The sequence below is a fragment of the Papaver somniferum genome, chromosome 4 (genome assembly GCF_003573695.1).
Source record: "Papaver somniferum cultivar HN1 chromosome 4, ASM357369v1, whole genome shotgun sequence".
Classification (NCBI taxonomy): Eukaryota; Viridiplantae; Streptophyta; class Magnoliopsida; order Ranunculales; family Papaveraceae; genus Papaver; species Papaver somniferum.
In genome coordinates, this window is record NC_039361.1 from 18,079,014 (window position 1) to 18,101,165 (window position 22,152).

The 22,152-nt window shown below is 35.7% G+C and overlaps 1 long non-coding RNA gene across 1 annotated transcript; it reads left to right on the forward strand.

Annotated features, from left to right (window-relative positions):
- Window positions 1-14,322: 14,322 nt before the first annotated feature.
- LOC113273578 lies at window positions 14,323-16,519 on the forward strand. Its single transcript, XR_003322492.1, has 6 exons — window positions 14,323-14,523; window positions 14,620-14,902; window positions 15,018-15,130; window positions 15,244-15,307; window positions 15,429-15,658; window positions 15,767-16,519. It is a non-coding gene; the product is annotated as an uncharacterized LOC113273578 (long non-coding RNA).
- Window positions 16,520-22,152: the final 5,633 nt, after the last annotated feature.

Consider the following 22,152-nt stretch of genomic DNA (forward strand, 5'->3'; position numbering starts at 1 on the left):
GTGGTAAGTAATCCCATCCTTGCTATAGTGGTTGATTTCCTTTCTTAGAGATCATAAAAAAAAGTCTTTTATTTTCTACGATCTTGTGGGGTCTCCAGAAATAATTCGGAAGGTTTCCTTCCCACCATTCAACGTGTGTAGGATTCTCTCTTCATTCCTACCTGCACACATGAGAGACCCATAAAAAAGTCGTCTTATTGAGTGCAATTATCATAAAATCCTTTTAAGTGAGGCAGAAGTCGAGGCGAAATTCTTATTGATCGCTCTCAAACACGCATTCTCTCATTATGGTGTGGTTATTTCTCACTCAACATTAAGAAGGACAATATGTTCTTTGGTATGTCTAACTTCTTACTACTAGCATGCATAAACTCTATGTCCTCATAGCTCTTTGGATGCTTGGGAAGCTGGAATGCTTTGAAGTTGGAGTAGGTATTGTGGGTATACCTCTTGTAAGCCCTCACGAGACTATAAATCGTCCACTAGGGACACCTAGTGGTTTAAAGGCCTGTTGCACATGCTAAGTACAACCGCGACTTCGACGACAATGAGTTGTTGTACCTTAGTTTATTTTTGTGGTTTGCTCGAGGACTAGCAAAAGGCAAGTGTGGGGGAATATGATAGGTGCAATATTTGCATTAGTTAGCTACTCAAATGCTTTGCTTTCTTGATAGTTTTTATATCATTATGCTTTGATTTTGTTTGTTTTTGAGTTTCTTAGGTGTTTGAGGTCGTCTTAACCAAAAGGAAGTGGAACTAGCTCCAATCCAAGATTTCCTTGCATCACCTTGAAGAGAGCGAAAAGACGACGGCAACGACGAAAGAATGAGGTCATTTCGGCCTCGTATGAAGAAGTTAGAAGCAGTTGAAGCAAGACAAAGTTGCGAGAGGTGTAAAAGAGCATAGATTACTATTGGCACCCCATTGTATGTTAAGGGGCTGAAAAACTTCAAAAGAAGACTGAAATGTCAGTCTTGGGAGACTGACAGGCGGAATTGCTCAAGACCACCATTATCTTCTTTTCTTCCGCCACTACTGAGACTGGAGTTTTGGTTGTTGTCGTTGGCGAGTTTCATAGTTGCTCGGAATGAGCTTGACTGGCATGTTGCTGCGGTGGAACTCGAGATGATAATATCAGTGGTGCTGTTTGAGCAAAACAGGGACTTGTGGATCGAGTTTGGACGGAAGTTGAAGAGTCTCATTGACTGATGGTTGCTGTTAACGGATTTAGTTGCATGGAGATGCTGGTGATGAGTTCGAAACAGAATTGATAGAAGGTGGTGATGCTTAAGCTTGCAGCGAATAATGTAGTTGCTAGTCATTGCAGTTGAGATCGAGAAAGCAAAGTAAGATATTGCAGGATGTTATGATCGGAAATGGGGAAGAGAATGGCAGCGATGGTTGAATGAGCTGTGCTCGGAGATGATCAGGACAGAGATGAAGATAAAGCTGAATTCTGTTGATGGTTTCAGCAACGAAGATGGGTTAGCTAAACTGTGAATATGATTGCAGTGAAAACGGTGATGATGGTAGTTTGATCGGTGGCAGTGGTGATGGAGCTGAGTTTAGTTAAAACCGAGTTGCAGTTGAGTATGTGGTGGTTGATTGTGGCTGTAGGTGAACGAGCTGATGTAGCAGTGAGAGTTACGAAGAGTAAAGAAACTCTGGGCAAGTTACGTACGGGTTTTACTACCGTATCTAACTACAGGGAGGCTTACGGTGGTGTTCTTCCCATCGTATGTAATCACAGGTGACCATACGGTTTGGTTATTCAACCGTATGTAAACTCAGTTGCAAAGGAAGTTTTTGGCCGTGAAGTTAACTAGTTAAGTTGAAAGGTATAGTGTCGTTCTGGTAGACTGACAGGCCATTTACAGGCTAACGGTGTTTTGGGCTGGACTTATGCATGGCCCATTGGAATGATACGAGTATCCGAGGAGGAAACAAGGGCTTGAGTTTCTTATAGTCTATAGGGGCGAGTTTTGGAAAATCTATCTTTTATATCTTAAATCATCTATCATCGTTGAATATACTCTTAGAGAGGAGAAGAAGGAGCTAGGGCTTGGAACGGCGGTTGCTATCACGATTCCTAGAGTTTGGTTGTTTGATTTCTTTTTAATATTTTACATGGGTTTTAAGAAATCCATGATAAGTAGCTCATAACCTCATATTGGTTAAGGATGTAGTCGGATATCATAAACATGCTACTAAATTAATATATTGGTCTTGTTATCTCAATCAAATTATTATTGTCGTGTTCTACGAATTATTATCGCATATGATTGTATGATTGGTTGTTTAGGAGCGCTACTAAATGACCATGAATGCATATCTATAGCTAGATTAGGTTTTGAGATACGTAATTGTTGACAAGCCTTGTCATAATTAGCATATCGTGATTACCAATTGCATTCAAAACCTTTGTGTGATTGCAAGTAGTAGCTTGACCTATGTTAAAAAGTTTACTCGTAGTATTTTGATTGCATGGATTAGTCTAATTCATAGAACTTAAGGCTCTTGGAGGATTAAACCTATTGTTAGAGTACTGCTCGGTTGAACCCACCAAGCGTTGGTATGTCAAGATTGGTTGTCATATTTAGTTCTAAAACTCGAGTCGCTATTATGTAAACTACAGTCAACTTAGATAGGTTAGACTAGAAATGATAGAAGTTTTGTGCTCCAGTTACTCACAAAGATATGAAGATGGATTGAAGACAACAAAGACATCATCCTTCAGCTTGAGGTTAGTAACTATGACTTGACTTGTTCCATATCTATCTTGTGTATTTCAAATCTTTTAGATTGAATACATAACATGCAAAGTTATACTATTATGATCAAAGTGCTAAGGAATTTATTGAATCACGAAGTATAATGTTTATCTTTAGAACTTCGTAGATATGACATCGACATAATCTTTTGGATGCTATTATGACTATGTATATGGGTAAAGGTGAGGATTTCATCCTAGGGAACAATGTTTTACATGTGTTCTAAGGAAGTAAATTCATGAACTTGGTTTTTGAATTGAAAAGGAAATCGCCAGGCATTATTGGTTTTGTTATTCATTGCATATCTTATGAATAACCAATATGTGTGATTGAGTATAACCGTTCACGACTTGTTTGTGTTCTTGGTAGAACTATTCACAAAGGCCTGACTTATGTATTGGTATGACTTTTATTAGTGAAACCGATCTTAAGTAATCAACTAAGATGGTATGAACATGTACAACAAGTTTTTAGTATTAACGGAACCGATCCTATGAACATGTGCAACCAAATACAAGTTTATACCATAAATAAGGAGGAACCGATCCTATGAACATGTGTAACAAGGGGTAACCGATCCTATGAACATGTGCAATCGGCGTCAAGAAATCTCAACCCAATCTGAGCACGTTTTGTGTTTTTAACACAAAAATTTATCCAAAAATAAATTTTTGAATTTTCTATTTTTATAGAAATATTAGAGATACCGAAAATATATTTGATTAGTGTGGATACGTGAATCATGTCAACATTAAGATTTGAGCATCTTATTTACAGAAATTATGAAAACCGAATTTCGCTATTTATTTCATATCTTGAGAATATTTTTGGTTTTGGAAATTCCTTGGTGTCCAAACTTCCTTGACCTATTTCGGTATTGTGATTAAAAAGTGAGTTTTGTTACCAAACAGTTTATCCTTTACTGTTTGGAATACGATCCAAAGGAATCTTGTCTTGAAAGATTGAAACATTAAGAAGATAGATTAGATTTAAGTCCTAAAGAGAACGCCTGTTCTGCTAGGATATCTAATATCTATTGAGAACTTCGGTTCTGCTAGATATTATCAAAACAAATATCTATAGAGAACTTCGGTTCTGCTAGATATTGTCAAAACAAGAATATTGTTGAAGCTGAGTAACTAGGATTGAAGTTTACTTAGTAGTGGCTACACGAAGTTGCTGGTTTACTTTTTGTAGCGTCTTAATTCATTGAGTATTCAAATCTGGACTAGGTCCCGGGGTTTTTCTACAAGATTGTAGTTTTCCTCGTTAACAAAATTCTGGTGTGTGCTTTACTTTATTTCCGCATTATAATTGTTTTTATATTATAATTAAAGTAATTACACTATACGTTAACTAGGCACTTGATATTTATCTTATAAGATTTTGGTTATCAAGTGAACACTTTGTTGTAGTATTGTCTCGATTTCATATCCATAGACGATCACACAAAGTGTATTGGATTTCTCCACTTGTCTGATATAATTATTCATGTGTTAGGCCAGTCCGGACTAACCCTATTTCAAGTGGAAACTGTGTTGAAATATTCCTTGAGTGATTGTTTCTCCAAGAGGTTTATACACGTTAGAGATTGAATAGGTTGTGATCAAATAAAAAGATTTTTGTGTATTTGGGTACCCTCGTCTTTTCAATTGGTATCAGAGCAGGCAAACACGAAAAGATCTAACAATCTGTGTTTGGCGTGATCCAACCTATAAGTTTTGAATCAAATGGTTGATTCAGTTAACGTACCGCCAGGGTTTGATGGATCAAACTATCTATGGTGGAAAATGGCAATGAAATCTTTTCTTCAATCTCGTGGCTTTAACACTTGGGTTTTAGTCATTAATGGATATGAACACCCAAAAGTACTGGTCGACGACTCTGTTAGAGCATTGCTCGGTCGAACTCGCATACGTTGCTATCTCAAGCATGTTTGTCAATGTTAGTGATCAAACTTGTGTCTTTATTTTTAGCCTATATAGCTAAAGGTCTCGGACTAGGATAGAAAGTGTAGTTGAGCTCAAGACTCCATGGCAATCATCATACAAGACAAAGGACTACTCAAGGAACTGGTGGATCTTCATCGACTAAAAGGTATGTGGAGACTTGAACTTATCTATCACTCAAAAGTCTATTTACTCTATCTCCTACTCTTGAGACAAAAGTCGTTTTGGTATAGACTTTCATTATACACATTTGCTACTTCGAGCCGAGTTTATCTTGTATATCTCTTTCTCGAAATGTGTGTTGGTAAGATTTCGCTTTAGCCAAATTCATCTTTGCCTAGTGAAGAAAGTCATGTAATGTTTCAATCACTTTGGAAATTGCTCTGACGAAAAATGGTCTGTGAATAATGGCTATATAACGTTTTCTGAGAATGTTTCAAATGATTGAAATGAGAGTTTAAATTACATAACCATTGGTAGGATCTAAGCATTGTTGTAGAAACACATATATGTATAAGTCCTTATTCCTTGAACCAAAGTTTGCGAACTTTTTTGATCAAGAGAAATGGAAGTGGCGTGAGTCAAGTCCGCGAACTCAGTCCGCGAACTGGCGAAGTTCTCAAACCCGATAATTTCTACTGGAGTTTGTGTACTCCTTCCATGAGCTTAAGCCCGTGAACCCAGTCCGCGAACTTGAGTGGTTATATCTAAAACCGGTTGTTCATGAACTCATGTTTAAATAAACTAAGGAATGCTTTTTCAAACCGTGGCTATAAATTTCATGAACCGATTCGAGTGAATCAAACCGTTTTTGCTTCGATTGTGTCTTGTGTAGTTACGTAAGATTTCCTTGCAATTGAACAACTCTCTAACTAGTTCATTTGAGTCATTTGAACTAGTTATGGTGAAGAAGAATATGGTTGATATAAAAGTGATCATATGGCTAACCATTGGTTAACTATTGTTGAACCAATAAATGTTAATGTTTGGGTACGGTTCATAAGCCCAAAATTGGACATTTCATTTGTGTGTAACAAGCTAAGTTTTCGATCCAACTGTTGAGAAATATTAGCTTGAATCTAATCAGGTTTTCATCTAACGGTGAATATTGAATGCTTTGTTACCAAGCTAACATTGATTGCAAACCCTGATTTGAAAGACTAAGGGAGAACTCTAGCAACTGGGAAACCTAATCCCCACACATTCTGTGTGATACTAGTTGTGCAAAGCTAGATTCGATTCTCCTTTAACCTTTGGTTTCTTCTTCTAAACCAGGTTAACGACTTAAAGACTTCATTGGGATTGTGAAGCAAGACCGATACTACTTTTATCGTAGTTTTGTGATCTGATCTTGCTGATTCTATCGTTACGAGTACAATTGAAATAATTGGATCGAGATTTTATATCTCCGATAGGCAAGATAGAAAAGAAGTCATAAACATATTCGTCTCATCGTTTGTGATTCCGCAATATCTTTTTTCGCTGCGTGGATTAAGATTATTGTGAGGTGATCAATAATACTAGGCTGTTCTTCGGGAATATAAGTCCGGGTTATTGATTGGTTCCTGTTCACCTTGATTTATCAAAAGATGGAACAAAACTCGTAGGTATATTCGTGGGAGACGGATTTATCTATTACCGTAAACTTTTCTGTGTGATACATATTTGTTTATTAAAGTCTTCGACTTTGGGTCGTAGCAACTCTTAGTTGTGGGTGAGATCAACTAAGGGAATCAAGTATGTAGCATCCTGTTGGGATCAGAGGCGTAGGAGAATAATTGTACCTTGGATCAGTGTGAGATTAATTGGGGTTCAACTACAGTCCAGACCGAAGTTAGTTTGGAGTAGGCTAGTGTCTGCAGTGACTTAATGCAGTGTGTGTTCAATCTGGACTAGGTCCCGGGGTTTTTTTTGCATTTGCGGTTTTCTCGTTAACAAAATTCTGGTGTCTGTGTTATTTCTATTCCGCATTATATTTGTTTATATAATTGAAATATCATAGGTTGTGCGTTTTTCAATCGATTAGAATATCCGACCTTTTGGTTGTTTATTTAAATTGATTGACACTTGGATATTGGTCTTTGGTACCATCCAAGTTATCTCTCTTTGATAAAGACCCGCAGATTCCTGTTTGCTTGAGTAAAGATTAAATCAAGAGATTGAGATATAAACTCTTTGATATACTTTTCTCTAGATTGAGTCTGACTGTCTAGTTGATTCTCTAGAAAGTATATTGGAGTTTGTCCATACAGATTGCTAATTGAATTATTGGGTGTGGTTGTTGTACCCCCACTTTTTCAGACACAACCACTGAGTTTAGACTAAAGGAATTAAACGAGTTCAATAAAGAAAAAAAATTGCTTGCAAAGCAAAATTCCGATGGATTGAATGCCATTATTCATGCTTTAACTCGAGACCTCCATCATCATTTAAACAAGTGTAAAACATCAAAGGAAGCATGGGATATTCTTAATATCGTATTTGAAGGGAATACCTCTAAAAAAGAAGCTAGGCTTCAAACCCTATCTTCTAAATGGGAAAACCTCCGTATGGATGAAGACGATACATTTGATGAGTTTGATCAAAAACTCTCTGAAATAGTGAATGCCTCTCACGCTTTAGGAAAAACTATTCCAGATAAAGATATTGTGTGTAAAACTCTAAGGTCTTTACCATCAAGATACGAATCTAAAAACATGCCATCATGGAAGCAAATGATCTTTCCACACTATCTAGAAGCGCTATAGTTAGTAAATTAAAGATCTTTGACCTTGAATACCAATTCAAGAATGAAGAGGATATTATCCTTAAAGCTGTAACTAAGACTTGTTTTTGGGATACAAAAACAGAGAATTGTAGTGTTGATACGACTGAACGACAATTTAGAAAGTTATTAAGACAAAAAAAAAGGAGTTCTTCAAAAGATGCATGTTTTCCTTCCCAAAAATCACAGAAATATGTAGAGAATAGAGAACAAAATAATAGTTGTTATTGTTCCAAGGATCAAGAGAACAAGGCTTTCCATGCAACCGTTGAATGTACATCTGGAATATTGAAGTAACTTTAGAGTCAAAAGCACTTGAATGTGATAAACTCTGCAAACAGAATGAAAATCTTAAAAGAGAACTTGATATTCTATATAAGGGCATAGAACGTGTAAACAATGGTCAGACTTATCTTGAAGTCTTGGAAGAATACAGAAAACACAAAGGTGATGATCGAGAAGCTCCAGAGCCAAAGGCACTCGACTGTGATCTTCATGAAGAAAATGAAAGATTGAAAAAGGAAATAGATGATCTGTATGAGGATATAGAAATTATTAGCAATGAGAGAAATTATCTTGGAGCCATGAGAAGTTACAGAGAGCAAATCGAAGAAGGTCATGATCGAGAAAGGAAACTATATACAGAGGTGGAGAACCTAAAGAACACTAAGGTAAGTAATTCTGCCGAATCTGAAATTTCTTTAGATTATAAAGTTCAAATTGATATATTTGAGGTTGATATAGATAATGCTCTTGAAAAAATAAAAATGTTGGAGAAAGAGAATATGAGTCTAAAAACGGACTTGAAAAAGTTCGATAGTAGCACAAAACAACTTGACTCAATGTTGAAGTCAACTAGAGTTACTCTTGACACGCGAGGATTGGGCTACAAAGGTAAACAAACTTTGAATACTAAACAGGAAACAAAGTTTGTAAAACCTAAAGACTCTGCTGAAGAAATTGCTTCAAAAGTTGCCACAAAAGATTACTCTTCCGTAAAAGAAAAATCTGTAGCACCTTTATCTTCAGCAAAATACGGAAAATGTAAAATCCGTCAAACTCCAATGAAAGAAAATCCACACCAAGGTAACACTAAACCCCATGGTTCGTATGTTATTAAGCGTTGCTCTTATTGTGGAAATAAAGGACACTTGGAAAGAGGATGCAAATTCCGTAAAAGTAATGAAAAATCCATAGATGCACGTGTTTCCGCAAAATTGGCTGAACTCAATAATGCTTCTCGTGCTAAATCAGGACATCATTGTCCTACAAATGAGCAAAAGAATTATTGTAATGATAGTTCAAAGTTTGCTTATCAGGGTTCTACAAAGTTTTCTCAGAATCGCTCAAACAATAAAAGGAGAAATAACTTTGTAAAGACCAGATCTGATGTTCCAAATTGGACAAAGGCTAACTCTCAGAGTTTTCAACATTTTAGTTGCCCTAATGTTTCTTCAAGAGATTCATCTTGGATTTCAGGAAGAAATAATATGAAGAACAAAGTTGCTCCTGTAAAACCCATTTCTAAATGGAGTCCAAAGTCTTCTCTAAATAAAACCAGGAAGGTATCAAAAGATAGTCACAATGATGACACTCGAATGATAAGTTTCAATACTCATGAAATTCATAATATTGTGCTAAACTTTATTGATCAAATGAATGTATCTCCGTGTTGTCATCGGTATATGAGATAGGTCTCATAATCGGTTACCTTTTTATGGTTTTGTGACTTTTGATTTAGCGGATCATATGTAACTTTTTGGGTTGCTGAATCAAATAATCATAAAAGGATGATGACAATTAATCCCATATGTGAGTCACGATTATACTATTATAAATTTATTTCTCATAACTTGTGTATATAGTATACATATGAGTCTTTGGTATTAGCTTATTACTATTGGCACGTAATAGTTAAAACCATTTCAACCTTTCTCTGGTAAAGGTTGCTTTTGTTGTTCTTATGTCTTTGCGAAAGGATGAGAAAAACAATGAGGAAAAGAGGATGCGAAATTTGAGGTAACAAATTTGTTAGTTAATCATTTTCCTGTTTAAGAAAAGCATAATTTTATTGCATATATTTTGCTTTTGCTTAACAAATTTCCGGTACAATTGATGTTTATTCCATTATTTGTGAATGGATATTTATGTGTGATTCAATTGGTTCCGGTTAAGAAAAAATATTGTTATCTTTCTTTATTGTGTGGTATCAATTGTTTAGGCTTACAAAATTTCGGTGCAATTTCAGTGCTTTTAATGTCTATGTTGTTTCAATTGCTTCCGGTTGAGGTGAATAATTATGCAAGTTGATTTATGTTGGTTTGTATGAATTATCTATGGCTTAACGAAATAAAAGGATTACGGGATGAGTTGTTTAGTCCAATTCGATTCCGGATAAGAGAAACTAAGTTAATTCTGATCATTGTTAGACTATAGAAGTGAGGTTTCGGTTATTCAAGTCCAATCGAATGCCTTAACAAGAAATGCTAGTTAACTAACCTAGTACTTGTCTTGTTTAAAATTGAAAGGTCTAAGTTTATGGATAATTAGAACCTGATGAGAAAAATAGAGTTATCTTTATTTTGGTCTTATCGAATAAGCGATTGTTTTTTGTACAATCGGTTTAGCAAAGGAACTAAGTTGCTTAGTTGTTTTTTGGTTTGCTAAACTAAAATGGAAAAATTGTTTCGGACAATTGTTTCCTTGGTAACATATCAAAATAAAACTAGTAGTTTCGGTTTTTGAGATTGGTTATCAGAACATGGTGTGTGGAACCCTCGTGCTCAACTCTACAAGTTGCAACTCTATTCTGATATTTGTAAGATTCTTTTCGTGTTGTCCTTTATTTTTTTCGTTTCTTTGTCATTTTGTGACAAAAAGGGGGAGAAATATACAGAGTAAACAAGTGACACTGGCATTGATTTTATATTAATTGGTATCGCCAAGGAAAAGAACATTGGTGCTTGAACGTTTATATAAACGAAAGAGTGAAAGCACATACTAAGGGGGAGTAACATATCATATTACGTGGTATAACAAAGACGTGTGGATTGAAAATCTACCTATCTTACCTTTAGGGGGAGTAGTATAGCTTTGTTATTATAATGTCAACAACGGCATTTATGGTTTGAATATCTCCAGGTTTTTGTGTTGTTGAAATGTGAATTTAGCGTATGTACACTAGTATGAGTTATTTTTTGTAATTCTTTTATCTCCATATGTAATAGAGTTTTGTCACCAAATTTACAAAGGGGGAGATTGTTAGAGCACTGCTCGGTTGAACCCACCAAGCGTTGGTATGTCAAGATTGGTTGTCATATTTAGTTCCAAAACTCGAGTCGACGAAGATGGATTGAAGACAACAAAGACATCATCCTTCAGCTTGAGGTTAGTAACTATGACTTGACTTTTTCCATATCTATCTTGTGTCTTTCAAATCTTTTGGATTGAAAACATAACATGAAAAGTTATACTATTATGATCAAAGTGCTAAGGAATTTATTGAATCACGAAGTATAATGTTTATCTTTAGAACTTCGTAGATATGACATCAACATAATCTTTTGGATGCTATAATGACTATGTATATGGGTAAAGGTGAGGATTTCATCCTTGGGAACAATGTTTTACATGTGTTCTATGGAAGTAAATTCATGAACTTGGTTTTTGAATTGAAAAGGAAATCGCCAGGCGTTATTGGTTTTATTATTCATTGCATATCTTATGAACAACCAATATGTGTGATTGAGTATAACCGCTCACGACTTGTTTGTGTTCTTGGTAGAACTATTCACAAAGGCCTGACTTATGTATTGGTATGACTTTAATTAGTGAAACCGATCTTAAGCAATCACCTGAGATGGTACGAACATGTACAACAAGTTTTTAGTATTGGGGGAACCGATCCTATGAACATGTGCAACCGAATACAAGTTTATACCATAAATAAGGGGTAACCGATCCTATGCACATGTGCAACAAGGGGGAACCCATCCTATAAACATGTGCAATCGGCCTCAAGAAATCTCAACCCAATCTGAGCACGTTTTGTGTTTTTAACAAAAAAATTTATCCAAAAATAGATTTTCGAGTTTTTTATTATTCTAGAAATATTAGAGATACTGAAAATATATTTGGTTAATGTGGATACGTGAATAATGTGAACATTAAGATTTGAGCATCTTATTTACAGAAATTATGAAAATCGAATTTTGCTATTTATTGCATATCTTGAGAATATTTTTGGTTCTGGAAATTCCTTGGTGTCCAAACTTTCTTGATCTATAAATACCTAAGTTTGCATCTCTAGCAAACTAATCCTTCGTGACAGAAAACTTCCTCGGTTGTGTTGTTACTGGTGTAGCCGCCTATTCGGAGATGAGAGTAACTTAATTAGGCGAAATCTCTTACGGCCGCTCAGTTTAAATTCTTCTTTGGGATTGAGAAGCTCTATTAGTACCATTGGTGGGAAACTAGAAGATTGCATTGTTATTTCAGTTTTCGATTATTGATTTGTTTGACTAACGGTTATTGAATCTTTGATTGCACCTAGTTTGGGAAACTACTAAGGTCAAAAATGCTCACTGGGAACTTCAAAGTAGAGTGGAAGTGGAACAGGAGAAGAAACTACTACATCCTAAGACTCACCCATGGAGAAGACTATTCAACTCTGAGAAATGGCACTACAAGAAAACTTGGTTTTAACGACTATTTTCTTACCAACTGCAGTAAGTAAAACTTTTCAGCAACAATTTTTTGTAACTAAAAATAGCTCCGGTTGGCAGAAACCTGTGACCGCCAGTTTTCCAGCAACGACAGTAGTTGAACTTTTTTAGTAGCAATAGTTTAACAACCGAAATATCATATTTGTTGTTATTGGCCTCTAGACACCATGATTGGGTAACCAAAATATAACCTCGAAGGTATACATTTTGTCACTCGTCTCGCCCACCAAAAGAATATATTGGTATACAGTTATACCAACCATCAAATTGTTAGCGTTAGTAGTAGCTTTCAGTGACGAGAGTTTGACAACTATAAAATACAACAAAAGGTAAACACTTCAACCCACTGCGAGTAGCCGCCAAGTTAATCTGTTGGTAGACACTTATACTAATTCTCAGTTCATTGGTGCGTTTAATAGCTTTCAGCCACCATGATATGAAAATCACTAAGGTTGATAGCTTATTAATTAACTTCCCAAAGGTTCATTTTTTGTGCAATGGTGTCTACTATGTAGCTACGACAACCCCACATAAGTTAGGTTGGTGAAACCAAATTTCTAAGTTCACGGATATGCTTGTCGAAATTCTTTTCTTTGGTTACAACGTTCGTTTACAGAAAATCAAAATTACACTCGAGCGAACGCGTTTGAAAAAATTATAACATTCGTTCTTAGTCCAAGTTCAAATGCAATGATTGTCCAATTACATAGCTTAAGACACAAATTGAATGATATAACAAGACCACACAATTAATATCATCCTGACATAAAAATGCCACATAAATTTCTGAGTATCAAGAAATGCAAATTTCAATTTTTACAACAACTCTATGAAGATGCATATTTTTCGTATCGGATGATCTATCTCACGAAATATGTATCTACACAATTTTTTGATCTAATTACTGGTTTTAGTCTTATCTCCAAACTCAATTTGTTCTTGATCTTCGTCTATAGATAATTTTTCCTTAGTTCAATCGGTGATTATGGAGTTATCTCTAGGTCGGTGATCACAACTTGTAGGAGAGAGAATCAGAGAAAGATAGTCCCAAGCCAATATTTGTCCTTCGAAGATTTCCGTAATCCGATTACTAGAAGTAACTTTTTGAAGCAAGGAGTTAGTTTGGGTGTAAAATTTCAGAACGATTTCTAGAAGAAAAAAAATCAATTTTTTGTAAAGCAAAATATCTTTGCTTCTGATTTCTGCTTCTAGTATCCAAACGCGCTATTAACACCAAAATAATCCAATGCTTTTCGAACACTTTTCTTGATCCATTTGAACTTCCCAAATTAAATCTATACCGTCCAAAATTTCCACATATGAATTAGCCTTATCAGCGTTCAAAAACTTTTAGATAAAACCTTGAAGTTATCTATTCCCTCTTCACTTTCCTCCTCGTCTCTCTCTCTCCTCAAATCGTCCGCCTCTAGAAAATGAAAAAACCCTAATTTCCGCCACCTTCACTAACTCACTACCACCAGTGGATCCATTCTCTTCGTTTTTCAAGTCTCGGAAACGCAGATCTGCTGGAAAATAAATCTTTTCTCTGGTTTTCCTCTTGATTCTCTTATCCAAGATGAGTTTCTTTCCCTCTTCTCTTTAGATCTTTTGCGTTTCGCTGATATTAATGTTTTCATTATAAGAAATCTGATTATTCGTTTGGATGATTGAAACAAGACACTCAAGAGGGGAAAATTTGTGAACATATAACTGACATCAGCTCCGTGGATTTTTCGAGATTTAATTTTTCTTTTACTGAAGGGTTTTTTCCCCTCAGTTGGGGTTTAGTCAACTGTCAACTGAGATTCAACTCTAATGATTATTGAAGGGTTAAATTGGTTTTCGTTTCAAAATTATTTTGGGTTATTGAAGAACAATTTCAATTTTATGCTTTCAATTTTAGTATTGTAATAATGGGTTATTGAGGAACAACTTCAATTTCAATTTTTTTTTAAATTATATATTCAACTATGATGATGTATCTGAGTTGAAATGTAGGGTATGAAGCGTTATTCTTGATTTTCTCTTCTTTTTTTTTTATTGATTTATTCAAGTAAAAGTTTGGGTTTTATCTTTCTTGAATTCGTTTCTATTTTGGTTAAAAGATTTAATTATTTAGGGTTTTCTTAATTTTAATCACCTGTCAGGGTTTAGATTTTTGATGGGTATTTGCAGTTATTGTTGTTTATCTAGGATAACTGCTGGGTACTTATTTTGCTCCTTCCATATTTGTGAATATGAGTATTTGATGTTATCAGCATTGGAAAAAGCATGATCTCAAATTATATCGTCCTGCACATGCTTTTACTCTTGTGGTTAGTATCCGTCTCAGCATTGACAAACACTTCCAATTACAAGGGATTATTTTGTTCCTTAGATACTGAGATATTGAATACTTTGTTGTACTGCAGGTTATCTGGGTCTTGATGTGTTTAGAAAACATGAGGGACAAGGAAATGGATGCCCATGTGTTGGTTATTATGAACTCTTTAGTTCGCAATTTTAATGGTAGAAGAATTACAAACACAGAGGGATAAATGTGATATGAGAAAGGTTTTCTTCTCTGGTTCTATTCATTACCCACGTAGTTCTCCAGAGGAGCGGCCTGAGATCTTAAATAAAGCCAAACACGGAGGGCTAAATGTGTTCCAGACATACGTCTTCTGGAACATCCATGAACCTGTACAAGGACAGGTAATGCAATACATATGTGCTTCACTTTGGCATTTATTGTTTGATGTTTTTCATCTTATCCATATGCTCTGTATCTTGGGTTGATAACTAATATGGATTTATCTCCGCAATGCAGTTCAATTTTGAACGGAAGTGTGATAGAGTTAAATTCATCAGTCTTATCCAAAAGACTAGTATTTATGTAATCCTCAGGAGCGTACCATTCATTGAAGTATAATGGAACATCGGGTATATTTTCCTTCATCTCTTGCTTCATTATGTTTTCCGACTTTTGATCAGAATTGGTTCTTGAGTTCTCAGTCAATTTTCTTATAATTGAGGTGTATTGTTGCTATGTGCAGATGATTTCAATATTGGCTTAAAGAGATTCTGGGAATAACATTCCGTGTAGATGAAGACAACTAGGTGAGTTGTCAAAGAGATGATTTGGGCCTTTTCACACTATCAGTAATGGTTACTTTTTATCATGTTGTTAATGAGAATAAGCGCTTTTTTGTTTGATTATAACTTGTTTTCTGTTTTCTAGGTTTCTAGGTTCTGGACTTCGATTTTGAGAAAAAATGTTCCTCCTCTGATGCAAATTTGAACGTGTATGCATGTTTAGTATGTGGGAAGTATTACCAAGGTAGGGGTCCTAATACTCGTGCACATACTCATAGCCGTAAAGAAGAACACCATGTTTATGTCAATCTTCAAACGAAAATATTTTATTGCCTCCAGATGGATATGAGATATTCGACATGTTTTGAATCCAAGGTAAATCTCTTTGAGTTTCCTTTTTTCGTACTATTTCTTTTGATTTCAACATGTTATTAACCTAATCCCCACCACTATCACCTCTACTGACAACAATATGCTCAATAGAACTCCAGATCACAATGAAGTTAAAAGCATACTTTTCAGCATGGCAAAGGACAAAGCTCCAGGACCTGATGGCTTCCCTCCAAATTTCAACTGTGATATAATTGGAGAAGACATTGTCAATATGGTGCAACACTTCTTCATGTCTTGCCATATGCTAAAAGAAATGAATGCAACCTTCATATCTCTCATTCCCAAAGTGGAAAATCCTACTTCCCCAAGTCAATTCAGACCTATCAGCCTCTGTAATACTACCTATAAAATCATTTCCAAACTCATATCCCAGAGAATGAAACCCTATCCCAACAAAATAATATCCCCTTACCAATCTTCTTTCATACCTGGGAGACAAATTTCTGACAATATTTTTATTGCTCATGAACTTATACACTGTATAAGATCCAAAAGAGGTGCCAAAGTTGAGAATGGGAATATGGATATAAAGATTGACATGGCAAAAGCTTTTGACAGAGTTGATTGGATTTTCCTCAATACTATTATGAAAAAGATGGGTTTCAATGATCAATGGTGCAAAAAAATTATGTAATGCATCACCACCACTACTTCAGTTGTTCTCATAAATGGCTCTCCAGACTCTTTCTTCAACCCCTCAAGAGGATTAAGACAGGGAGACCCTTTATCCCCATATCTCTTTCTTTTTTGCATGGAAGCTCTTTCTAGAACCCTTATTCATGTTGAGGATTTGGGTATCATTACTGGAATAAAAATATGCGGAGGTGCTCCCTCCATTAATCACCTTTTCTTTGTTGATGATTGGATGGTTTTCTGCAAAGCTAACAAAGTAGAATCTCAGAACCTCATGGACATCCTCAATATTTTTGGTGAAACCTCTGGACATCTCATCAATTTCAATAAATCAGGAGTGTTCTTCAGCAACAATACTGATCCTAATCTCATTCCTATCATCAGCAACATTATGGGAGTTCAAGTTCTGCAATTGGATGATAAATATGTAGGTTCTCCTCTGTTCACCTACAGAAGCAAAATAAAATAATTCAAACCATGGGTGGATAAACTAAAACTGAGATTATCCAGTTGGAAAAATGTGACACTAAACCTTGCTGGCAGGGAAGTCCTAATCAAAACTGTTACCTCAACAGCTAGTATCTACCAAATGAATTGCTTCAGAATTCCTAAACAAACTTATCAGGATTTAAACAAGCTTCAAAGAGACTTCTTCTGGGGCAAAAATCTGGAAAATCCAAGAGGCTACTATCCAAAGGCCTGGACTACAGTATGCAAACTAAAGGATATGGGTGGATTAGGTTTCATGAACATGGAACTCTTCAACAGTTCTATGATCACAAAAATTGGCTGGAGACTTGAACAAGACAAAGACTCACTATGGTATCAACTAATGGATGCCAAGTACCTTCTGGGAAGAAATGTTCTAAACATGGATACAAATGCAAAAACCGGAGAGTCCTAAATCTGGAGAGGAATTGTTGAAGGAATTGTTGAAGGAATACAGAACATACAACAACACTGTGTCTGGAAGATAGGCAATGGAATGAGAATCAAAAATATGGGAGGACTACTGGTTACCTAACTCTACAGCTAAGCTTCTCAAACCCACTCACTGTCGACAACAAATAGACTTGCTGACACATCTCATGCATCCAGATGGGAACTGGAACTCTCAACTCATCCTTCATATTTTCAATCAAAACATTGCTCAAGCCATTCTGACTCTGAATACTTATCCAAGGGAAGAAGACACAGTTCAATGGAACTTAAATAAAACTGAAAAGTTCTCTGTCAAAGCTTTATACAAGGAAAAGATAGAATATCTGTAAAGAAATGATACCCTAACAATAAATTGGGAAACTATCGGGAGCTTGAATACTGCACCAACTATCAAGATTTTTATCTGGAAATGTGCTCATGAAATTCTACCCACCAATGCAAAGACTACAAGCATTCTACATTACATTGACCCTATCTGTCAAGTATGCAGTAGTGGGGAGGAAACCATGAAACATTCTTCCTAAACTTCCCTGCAGCAGCTGAAGTTTGGAATGAAATCATTGGAAATACACATGGAAAGTTTGATAACACCACAAACTTTATGGATTGGTTTAAAATCTGGTTAGCCCTTGGAGCTACACATGGAAAAATTATCTTATATCTACTTGCTGGCATATTTGGAAGGCTAGATGTGATCTAGTGTTTAATCACATAAACACATTTCCCAGTGTATCCAGCAATATTTATGTGATTATAACAGAGTGCACAATTTACCAACTCATGCACTAAATGATCTTTCCCCCAATAATGGAGTGTCTGACACTGAGGCAGACACCATAATTCCATATGATCTAAACCACACTCCACAGGAATTTGGCTTCATTATAAGGATATGTACTATATAGGATCCTGAGAATTTCAAATACTTCTCTGCACTAACTATATTGGATGTTGCAGGAAACAACATTGATAACAGAGGATACTCAGGCCACTTTGGAGAATGGGGAGCAACATGAGGTATAGAACTAGCTTTCAGCTGGGCCAAGGAAAAGCAGCACATGAACATTAAAGTACAAGCTGAATCAAAGAAAATTCTGTTAAGGTTCCATAATCTATACCATCAGGCAATCAAAGGAATGTTTCACCTCAGACACTATGATCTCTGAAGAAACAATGCTGAAGACAATAACTCAAGAATCAAACCTATCTCTTTTGTGTTGAGTAGTCTTAAAATTATCCATAGACTTCAAAATTTGGATACTCTTAATATAGCAATCTTAAGTAAGAATAATGAAAGCAGGCTAAGCACAAGCACTGCTAACGCTTGGTATGACCCTTAGTCTTTTGTCTAAGGTTATTCAATTAAGAAAAATTGGTAAGAGAAGGGTAGTCTTGGTAATTTGAGACTATATTGGGATTGAGAATGGAAAGAGGATTTGATAAGACGTGAGAACAGGAAGGAAAGTAATGTTTGTCAGTCAGATGAGTTACGTTCCACGCTGAAAAGAGAAACAATGTCTAAAAATATAATTTTGCTAAAGAAAGATTAAAAATGAGAAAACTTGTCTTCTAGGGATGAAACATGATGTTCGATTTGGGCACAATGACAAAAAATTTGAAATCAACGATTTGGATTTAGTTTGTTTATTACTTATGATTTTTGTCGGTTTTTGATTTGTATGATTTGATTTAGTTGACTTCTAATTGTCTTCTAAAACGATTATTAAGGTGTGCTTTTGGAAAGCCAAAGCTGCCAAACTTCCTAAACAAAAACATTTGAAAGGGTGGTTACTGTTCTCGTACCTCTGAGACAGCGGTGCGCCTACGATGTGGTCAGGCAACATACTTCAAGTATGTGATTCCTCTTAATTTTGTGACTTATTATAAATAGGAAAATAAAGTCTTAAAACAGTTATACCAGAAAGTGTAACTAATTCTTTTTCTTAACTCCCTACTTTTTCTCAAAAAGCAAAATGTTGATAGGGATTTGGAGGGGGCAGGTTTTTAGTTATAAGGGCAATTCCTATGGTAATGTTCAAACTCAATTTTTTTTTTATCCACGTGGATGGCCAAACGGGTTTCTTCACTATGGTAAAGCATAGGGCGTTGGACCAACAAACGCGCGTTCGGAAGACAAACTGGCGTTGGAAGAAACAACGCATGTGTTGACGACACAACCATTGGCGTTGGAAGAAACAACGCCGAGTTGGAAGACCCAACGCGTACGTAAGACACGAAGTCTCTAACGGTCGACTCTCTAACGCCTATGTTTCCAACGATCGAATTTCAACACTATAAATTCGTTCTACCGATTTCATTTTCAGTCACACCACCGCCATTTCCTTCTTCTAAAACTGTTTTACATCAAAAATTTCTAATACAATATGAACAACTTAGTGAGAAGAGCGGAGAATAATATAAAGAAGAAAAGAGATCGAAAAAATGAATCAACACGCTGCCTCACATAGGGGTAGATTTTTCTCAAAATCGAGAAGCAGAGTTTGCTTCGCCAAATATTGTTGCTATTCCATCACTAGTACAAGGTCATGTGTCGGGGCATCATGATCGGTCTGAGGATTATTATAACATGAGAGATGGATTTTCAGAATTAAATGTCGTTTATGTTGGTCTACCGCCTGCAATCCGAGAAAGGGTTGACAGATATCCTTGGCATGCGCTTTATAGAATGAAGCCTAGAAAACATAACAACAAAACAGTGGTAGAAAGGTGGTGAATCACGATGCACACATTCCATTTTATGGATTTCGAAATTGGTAAGTTTTTTTAACATAACTTAAATTAAATTTTTAAAATAATTATTAAATAATCAAAAGAATTAATCATAGTTGATATCATACTTGTAATAGAAATTATTCTCCTTGATTTCTATTTAATTTTTGGGATCCCAAGTGGAATGGGAGACCCACCACCATTCAACCAAGATGAATGGATGTCAAATAGTAAATGGGAGACGTTTTTTCCCTCGTTTTGCGGAATCAGAAGTACGTCAAGATTATAAAGATTTGAAAGGAGGTGGGATTAGATGTGCATCGATGAAGTCTTTCCTAACAAAACCCAGAAACGCAAAACATGTAGATGACTATCCTGAACTCGAAACGATGTTTATCTTATGGGTACTGGGTCAAACATTCTTTTCAAACTCAACTTCTGTTGCTCATGTTGGTTGGCTTGAAGCGTTACAAGATCCTGACAAATCACCAGATTATGACTGAGGATCTGCAATTTTAGCAGAATTGTACTGTGGGCTGGATCAAGCGTCCATGGGTATAACTAACTTCACTGGTTTCTGGGGAATCATAGAGGTAAATATCAAAATTATTATTTTAAATTTATTATTATTAAGTTTAAATAATTTTTATGAATAAATGTAGATTATTTAGTCAAAATACTAAAATTATGGAGTAATTTTATTTTTAAATTATAATTTTTAATTCTGCTACATTTGTAGTCTTAGTTTTAAAAGTACGACAATCTTAATTAAATAAAATCACATATGTTTAAAAGTTAAGCGTCATTGGCTTCACTAAATTACGACGGACTACATTTCATTAGCTACATTACATTAGCTTCACTAATGAGAAGAAGTTCTAGGTGGAACAACAACTACAAAGAAGGGGTTGAAACTGTTTAACACCTTAAGGATTTCAAAACATTTTACGAAAGGAATAGCCACATTTTTCCATCTTCGCCATTCAGTCAAAGATCTTGTTACCATCTCCGCATCAGTTTCACCTCTCAGTCGGTGTCGATTTACTAGTATGGTTAAAGCTACGAAGTCACTTACTTCTTTCTTAGTTGTACCAAAACGATTTTCTATGTCACATATAGCACGACGACTCGAATTACGAGTGTCACTGCAGAACCTATCGTGAATAACCGCCCAGAAATTCACCCATGGATAGTTGGCCGAAGCAAGCTGAGTAGATAAAAAAACATAGTTTTTGCAAATAGATTCATCTTCTTCTTTAGTATACGGATCTCGCCGAACTAACCGGGGCCGAGACATGTTCAATCGAGAATTGAGAGTTAAGAGAAGAATGTGTAGAATGTGTGAATTTAGAGTTGAAATGAGGAGTATTTATAGAATTCAAAAAATGTAGTCGTTGGATCACAAGATTTTTCAGCCGTTCAGATTGAGTCATGGGCGCCTTTGGGTCACACGCTGGCATTTCTAGTATGCACGCTGGCGCTTTAAGTCAAATTGCGCGTTGGGTGTACAAACACTAGCGTTTGTTCTTCAGACGCCAAGCGTTGGTAGCAAGCTAGTCCGTCCTTACCACAGGCGCGCGCTGGCTTTTCCATCTCGATGTTCAAATCAACAAATATATTTATTTGAACATCCATTTTTCATGTTTATTCATTCCATAGTGGGAGCAAAATGAACAAACTCCAAGTTTGTTCATACCATAGGCACTGCTCTAATAGGTGTCACAAAACTAAGAGGGGCCACATACTTGACGTATGTGACCCGACCACATCATATCCTTGGCCCCGAGATAGAGCCGAAATATCTTTTATAACTACGGTATTATATTGTCAAATGATTTCTTTTAGGGCCAGAGTAGTTTTTTTATAAGGTCGAGATATACTAATGTTCTCTCTAGGGAAATGTTGTTTAAGTTGAAATATTTGCCTCGGAAACGAATAATTTTCGACTTTTGTTAAAAGGAGAGAAAAATATGATCCGAGGAATACGAAAAATCGTAGTCGACTCAGTAACTATAGTCAACTCAGTATATTTTTCTAATTTAGCCCAAAATATCTTTATCAGTTACACAAACCAGTCACACACGTTAACAAAATTCTTCTTTTTCTTATCTTCTTATTCTGAGAAAAACAACCCTAACTTATGAATCAATTATAATCTTTGTTGATTTGTT